Here is a 7,760-nt window from a genome sequence, read left to right as displayed (position 1 = left end):
GTTGTTGTCGGCATAGACGCGATGTTGTCAGAAGCGGTGGTAAGGGAAAAGGCCGTGAATGGCAAGATGACGAGAGTATCTTCCTGCTCATTGTGTCCAGACGACTCATTTTTCTCTTCTCGCTTGACCGTTGTTTTCATTCGGTAGCAGCAGCAGCAGCAGCAGTCTGCCTCCCTCCCTGCGCCTGGGTATACCTTCCTCGCAGTGCTTTTTACTTGCCGTTCGGCATTAGCTTCTGTGTTTAAGTGTTCGTCTTCGTCGTATTCGCTCTCCCCTTCGTGCGGCTTCTATCAAATAGTATTTTGTTTCATGGCTCCGGCATGTGCGATTGCATCTGCCAGCATTTCTTAATGGTCGCTCAGGTCAGACAGCTTTAGTTAAAGGGCTCTGGTCCGAGGGTTTTACCGTAATTGGGAGCCAGAAGCCTCGAGCTCAGAGGCGAAGACGATAACTATTTGCATTTGTCTAACGATAATAGATCAGGAACAAGCCGTCCATTGATACAAGTAGGAAATGGATTAAGGCTTATGTAGTGGTGCTAGGTGTTCGTGTGAATGAACGAAGAAGTCTTGTTTCGGCTTTGAGACTGCTGTTTCAAAGTAACCAGGACAAATTGTAAAAAATTTTTTTCAAAAGCCTTTTTAATTCTAACTGTATATGTTTTGAAACAATATTTTAGTAGTTATAATTGATTAACACTTGATTATTCAACGATACTTTTATATCCACAAATATATCTGCTAGCAGGCTATCAGGCTTAGGGACAAAGGACTCATATGATTCAAGTAAGGTAAGGTAATTAGTGAGTCAATTCGAGCTTCACTCAAAGATATGAAGATTCGATTCCCTTTTAGATCAAAATAATTTTCTTGCTAGACGAGTGATTATTTACTACAAAGCAGAACTCTCAGCTAGAGCAGATACGCGTCCATGTTAAAATGTATCACTAATCCCCACTATTGTTCACGGGCCTGATGTGGTACGTTTAGTCGACTTTTCAGATGGCAGATGTTTAGTTCGATCGTGTAATCTAGTAAGCGTGTTTTATCCTTCATTGCCATCCTTCGATCATTCCGGATGCCGAAAATGCTACCAACTTTGATCGTTGCTGTTATGCCCAGCATTGAGTCACTACGATGACCAATACGCAACGAATTGTGAACTGGGTGGCCGGTGGTGAATCTGTGTGGCCGTTCGCCATTACTCGGCCGAAACCAAAGCTGTAAGCCACTTTTCCTATGCTCTACACATGGTCACTGGTCGCCGTATCGCGCCGTTGAAGGCGATCCGGTTCACCGACGTAATCCGCCAACGAGGGTTACTCTGGCCAGCGAGACTGCTGGCACAGCCATCACGGCGACGTGAGCGGACCTACCATACGTCGATAGAAACCGCCGGCAGAGTAGGGGACGGAGGAACTCGATTTGTCGAAATCGTGAGTCTGATCTCCCCAAAAAAGCGTATGCTGCCACCAGACGCTTACAGTATGTATCATCGTGCGTCGTGAACAAAGACGCTCAGAACTTTTTGTTAGTGTTGTTACTTCGATGTTACCGTTAGTCTACGCGTAGAGCGTGCGGCATCGATCGAAGAACGCTGTTGCGTCAGGCAAGCGATAACGTAGCCAGCCTGCACCATTTATTGTTCGTGATTATCTGAATTGTAAGTACTTACTGAGCGTTTGCTGATATGGCGGTTTCGCCCCCATGTTTATGTTTAATGCCACAGCAAACAAAATAGATCCTTTTGGCTTTTTTTTATAATTTATCGACAATTAAACTTCCTACTTTTTCATGCTGAAACATCAATTCATTATTTTGATTTTTAGCAAATAGCGGCCCACAGCATGAACCTCGAACAGTTAATACTCCTATAAACATATATAATTGTAATTAGCAGTATATGAAAGGGACCGTTTTCGAAAAGATTTTACATTTACTTAGTTAAATTATTCTCTTCAATATATTACTTACTTAAATGGTTCGTATCATACACTAAAACAAAAAGTAAAGTTTTTATTATCTTGTAATATCTTGTAAGTAGAACAGGACATGAATTGTAAAACATTTTTACGATGGCTCGACATCAAAATGGCGAACGGGAGTTTGCTGATGACAGTTGATGTGATCCACTTACTACTTCAACAGCCGGGTCAACAGTCGGAGCGGGTTAATCGTTATTGCTACAACTGATAAATACAGCCATGCATGTCACGCTGAAGTAGCGGCAATTCAGAACATACAACGCTTGGGGCGCCACTTCAGTTGACTGATCCTCCTATTTTTTGCTTAGTTCTTCTTAATTTCAGTCGTCCATGCCGCTGTTCTTGCTATATGTACACAACTGGGGAAATTCCACCGTATCAAGCTTTGTAGATTGTCGTGTGGTCGAAGGAGGCGCAGGACCACCGCAGAACAGCTCTTGCCCACACGCTGTTCTTGGCGAGAACAACAGGCCGGTGTGAGTATTGCGAGGCCCGAAAAAAAGGTCAAATGCAATCTGCAAATCGGTGGTAGGAGCAAGCGTCCGACAGGACGGAGACCAACCAAAGACGATATGAGAATGGCGCTGAAAAGAATAAGGAACAGGGTGGATCAGCGCGAAGAGGGGACAGTGAGGCATTGAAGTCGAATCATCATCATCATCATTGTGGCTGCTATCGAAGAGGCGTCACCACCTGCCGGAACGTTGAAGCCAGCCGACGGCGCAACATGACCGAACGATCAGTGGTCCAAGCAGGAACATCATTGGCCGTCGTGAGATGCGGGTGAGGGCGAAAACGGGGCAGAAATGCAGCGCCTTAGGCTAACAGCGCTAATAATAACTACAACCGAATACACAGAATAAAAAACACGCAGTCTTGGCCTGAGTAACAACAAAACGAAGATATCATCTGCTAGGTAAGAGATACCGATATCAAGCTGAAAGGTCAAAGGTATGTATCTGAATAGACTGCAATAGCTGAACTCTATATCGACAATGTAGGGAAATGCTTTGTCAATTGTTTGCTTCGATACAAAACTACCAACGAACTGGGTAGGGTATTATTTAAATATGGGGAAGCACACCGTGCAAGCAGAGTTTTACTGAAAAACGAAAAGCCCCCCTTAGACTCGTTCAACGATATCTATGTGCTTTTAATGTTCTTTATTAATAATCGTATTGCGCTTCCGTAACAACTAATTTCTAGCTAGTCAAAATTTATTAATCATTCTTTCACTTTTTCAGTTAGAGCCTATTTACAGTATATACTGGGTATGTTAATTTCCGATTTTCTCGGTTCCGTCCCATGGAGCGATACAGGTTTTTTCAAAAGGATCGCGATATCATTTATTATTGACCGTACTTAATTGTGATGAGCATAAACAGAGTATTGCTTTGATAGGTCAATAAAGCTCAACCAAATCTCAATTCAGCTGATTTATCAAACATGAAAGCAATTCGTTGTGCCGATACGGCCGCGACCATAACACTAACGGCAGTGATTATGCCATAAACAAGGATCAGAACAAGTTTATAAATAGACTTTCTTACTACCTAAATTAGGACAACTATCGTATGTGGTACAACCTCGAAGAATAAACGCAGTGCTCCAAAAGAAGTAAACAAACCCGGATAGACCGAGGTAACCAAACGACGATCTACCAACTTATTTCGCTATAGCGTCACCCCTCCCGACTAACACAGATGTTGTCTTCACAGACTTCACCCTATTGCGGGAGCTTTTCTCGAACATCTGCCGTCCCCCTGCATCGCTGCAACGCTTGCTTTAACGGATGAGGGTCTTTGTACGATAGTGTGTTGTGGGGTCTGTCTGAGACAGTATGACGCCTAGAATTTAAATTTCGCACCGACTTCAACTGCTGATGGAAACATCTAAAATCACCCGTTTTGAAATGTTCGCTACAATTTTGCTTCTATCGTTCGTAGAGAAGGATTACCTCATCGTTGTTTTGGTTGCACCAACCTGCTGCTGTATCCCCTTACGGCGTTGACGTTGTCGACTTTGATTTCTCGCTGGAGTCGTCCGCCGAGACGTAGAGAAGATAGTAGAATAGGAAAGATGGGAATGGAGTCTTGCCGCCGCGTCGTGAACGTTGTCAATCGGGAACATGTACACCATCTGCCGCATCTTAGCCAAAACATTGTCGCATATTTTCCATACGTTGAAACAGCTCAATAAACTACTACGGACAAGGCATAGCGCGGTACACCGCGTAGACAACGTGTACACCATAAATGTATTTGTTACAATACAGTAAACTCAAGTAATACCCCAAACATGACACTACGCTTGGAGGTATTCGCACCCCAATAGGCCAGACGGTAGATTCGGATTGTAGGTAGTGCTTATGAAGCCTAGTTTTTTTAGTCTGGGAAAATTCAACATGAAAAGCTGTTTCGAACGTGGCCGCGCTGGATAGAAGTATGTTAGCCTAGTCAGGTATAGCTAGTCCTCTGATAACACGAACCTATTTAAAGGTATAAGAACGTTTTACGCATTTACGCTCGCCTTTCGTGTCGGCTGTTATAGAGACATATATGCTCTCGTTCGGTTTACCGGCATGGCAGTTTCACCGAAGCCGCGACCCTACTGCAGAGTAGCTTTTTTTTTTTTTACAAATTCGAAACATTTTGATTAGTTCAGGGATTTTTAGACAAGGCTTCAAGCGTACGCGTAAATATGAATAGCTTGCCGTCAGCCGGATTCATCTAAATGCCAATACACACCTTCGAACCTGGTCCATATGATACGGTCCTCTACGCATAGATAACGTGTTACGTCTACGATAACAAGAATCTAATCTATACAATACAATAGCGTATTCATAAAAGAACGTGACCACCGTGCAGAATGCTATAATTACTAAATCAAATACTATTTCAAACGCTAAGTATTGCACAGAGGTCGCACCCGACTTTTTCGTAATTTGTCTATACCAATCTATGTTAATTGGCTATTGGCATTGTTCCTTGACTCAACGCGCTCGGTTGGCCTGTCGTTTCGATTCGCTTCTCCTTGGGTGCCTGCCTGAATCCCTTGGGTGAGCCCTTCCTATCTGTTGAGCCTTCATATGCCGCAGACCGGAGACTTCAGTCTGGCGGCGGTGGGCGCATCTCTCTTTATCTCGTCAGTAGTCAACTAATCTCCGCAATGTACAGGCTTCGAGCTATCGCTGTTATTACCCCGCTGTTGTGCAGTTTGTGCCGAAGACGTCCGTCTGGCGATCCTATTATGTAAGCCGAGAAAGGCTGCTTGATCCTTTGCCGCAAATCAAGTCGCAAATAGAACAGAAACAATACAAGCCTTTGTGGTAAGCCTCCTTCTGTAGATACGTTTGGATGTGTAACGAAACATGCGACATTCTAGAATACTAACAACATCGAACGACATTTTGGTAGAAAACATGATTTAACAACTCTTTGCGGCTTTCAGAGTGTTCCTTATACGACTCTGAGAACCTCTATTTGATTCTGAAGATGTTTCTCCTGTCTGATCGAGCAATGTTACATCATGTTAGCATCATTCCTCACTAGCTTTGACAACCGGCTCCGCACTCGACGGAGTTTTACGAGTTCTTGGGGAGCAAAACAGTCTTGTAAGTCCTCAGTCTTATACATTCCCTAAAAAGCTAGTACATAATGAAACTGTATAATTGTACTGACTTTGACGGGTAAAATGCAAAACGTTTTTCGCCCTTTATGAAACTAGATGCGTCATTTCAGACGTCTTCCTATGAGACTAGCTCGTAAGTGTGGAGCAGCTATAGATGTAACGGCCGTTGGTTTATGATATAACAGTGACGCCGGGGCAGGGGACCAGTGACCCTCCGGTATAGCGCTATGGAGCCCCGGATGCCGGTTTGTATGTAAGGGCAAATATGATACAAACAACGTGCGTCGAAAAGCGAACAAGCATTGTTGTAATAACAATAATAAAAGTAATATATTAAAACGACGTACTTGGTTTGGAGTTTAAACGCTGTTATAAACTAAGCTAAAATACTTAAATCTGTTATGAAAAGGGTAGAAATTTCAATCAGAAAATGATTCTCGGTACTGCTATCGCCTTCTGATTCTGATGATGATAGTTTCAATGTAATTTTAGGTAGGAGTAATGTTTTCTCATAGATTGGAATATTCTAGATTTAAGCAAGCGGAACCCAAGCGTATGTGATTGACATCGCGGAAGATAGGCTAAGTAGGCTGCACGGAGCTCACTTAGCTCTTAATGAAGTGTTTTTTATAAACTAATAACCGTTGCGAAGATAGCGTAAGAACAATTATAAAGAAAATCAACAAACGTCAAACTCGTGGTTCCTATCTAGATTTGGATTCAGGAAGACTGTTTGAAAAGTAAGATCTAAAGTATTGTCCCATAGCGAGTGTACAAAACGAAGCGGTAGTTCATCAATAAAGAATGTCCTAACAGTTTTCTTCCTTCACTTTTATTTCTAATAGCCTTGTGATCCCAACGTGCGCCAGTAGAATAATAAGTCACGAATTGAGTGTTGAAGCGTCAGTAGCCGGAGATTCTCCTAGACGAAAGCGGATGCGCGGCCGCCGGTCCAACTTAGCAATCAATTCCATGTTTTGAGCAAACTTATGTTCTTTGGCATTTCGGACAAATGCACTCCAAACGAAGATCGCAAAATTTGAGCGATTTCGCTGGACGTTTTCGTGTCCTAGAATGTATCTCTTCTGCACTCGTGTATACGGTACGGCTTATGCTGGCACAGAGAGAATAAAGTGGTGCCGAAAGTTCACCTGTGAACAGCGGTCGGGTCTCTTACCGTGGCCGGCTAGGATGAACAGTTGAAGGGGCTTGACTCGATGCTTGTCGGTCTGGGACCGGAGATGCCCGTGTGTGGTGTCCTAATGTGTCCCTTGGTTCCTTTGGTCCTGGCCCTGGCCCTGTAGTCGCTAGCCCGTCGGTGGTGCTGCCCTGATTGGTCGGCAGTGAGTGGTTTTTCACCTGATGTCTCAATTCGCTTTTGCTAGGACTAAGACGAAAAAGGGTCCCTCGAGATTTCACATCGTAGAAGGATTCAATACAAGCTCTCCATTCCCAGTGATAAGAGCAGCTAGCAAGATTAGGTAGAACACGTTAGAACTCAGTGTCGGGTTTGCTAATAGCTATGTTTGCTGTAACTGGTTGTAGTTGTCCGAATTGATATGGAGATATTGAGTATGTTTACTTTATTAAGAGCCAAGCCTACCTATAACATTTATGTTAACTATCTGAATAGATCACTTGTGTTAGCAAGTTTTCCAAATATGAAAGAATCTTCTTATATAATTTGCCTCCCATCGTTTTATGTAAATATTTACTCAGATTGTAAATCCCCTGTGACTGAACGGAAGACAGGCGCCACATGAAAAGCTACAGGCAGCGGGATCTTAAGCACGCAAATAAATAAACCAAATCTAGTAACCACGGAATGAATGTACTACTCGTCACCGTTGTGTTAGAGTAATACTCTGGATTCGACCTATGAACATTCTGTTGTGGTAAATGGTCAGATGTCAGGGGCACCCCAGGGGTAGCCCCTTACACTATTGGGCTTCTGAAAAGTTAAGCACATTCATAATATGATTACTATCCTCTGAGTAGTTTTCGTTCGGTGGTATCTTCAAGTTCGTTGTATCGTCGTTCCAATGTCGTCAAGGTCGTTCAACTTTCTCATTATAACCTAGGTTAGAATTATCATAAATGGTAAAACTCTACGCAAACCTTTTTTCTCTTGCTTATATATATA

Source organism: Varroa destructor, unplaced genomic scaffold, assembly GCF_002443255.2.
Source record: "Varroa destructor unplaced genomic scaffold, Vdes_3.0 BEIS01000003.1, whole genome shotgun sequence".
NCBI lineage: Eukaryota > Metazoa > Arthropoda > Arachnida > Mesostigmata > Varroidae > Varroa > Varroa destructor.
Note: the sequence above shows the minus strand (reverse complement) of the source record.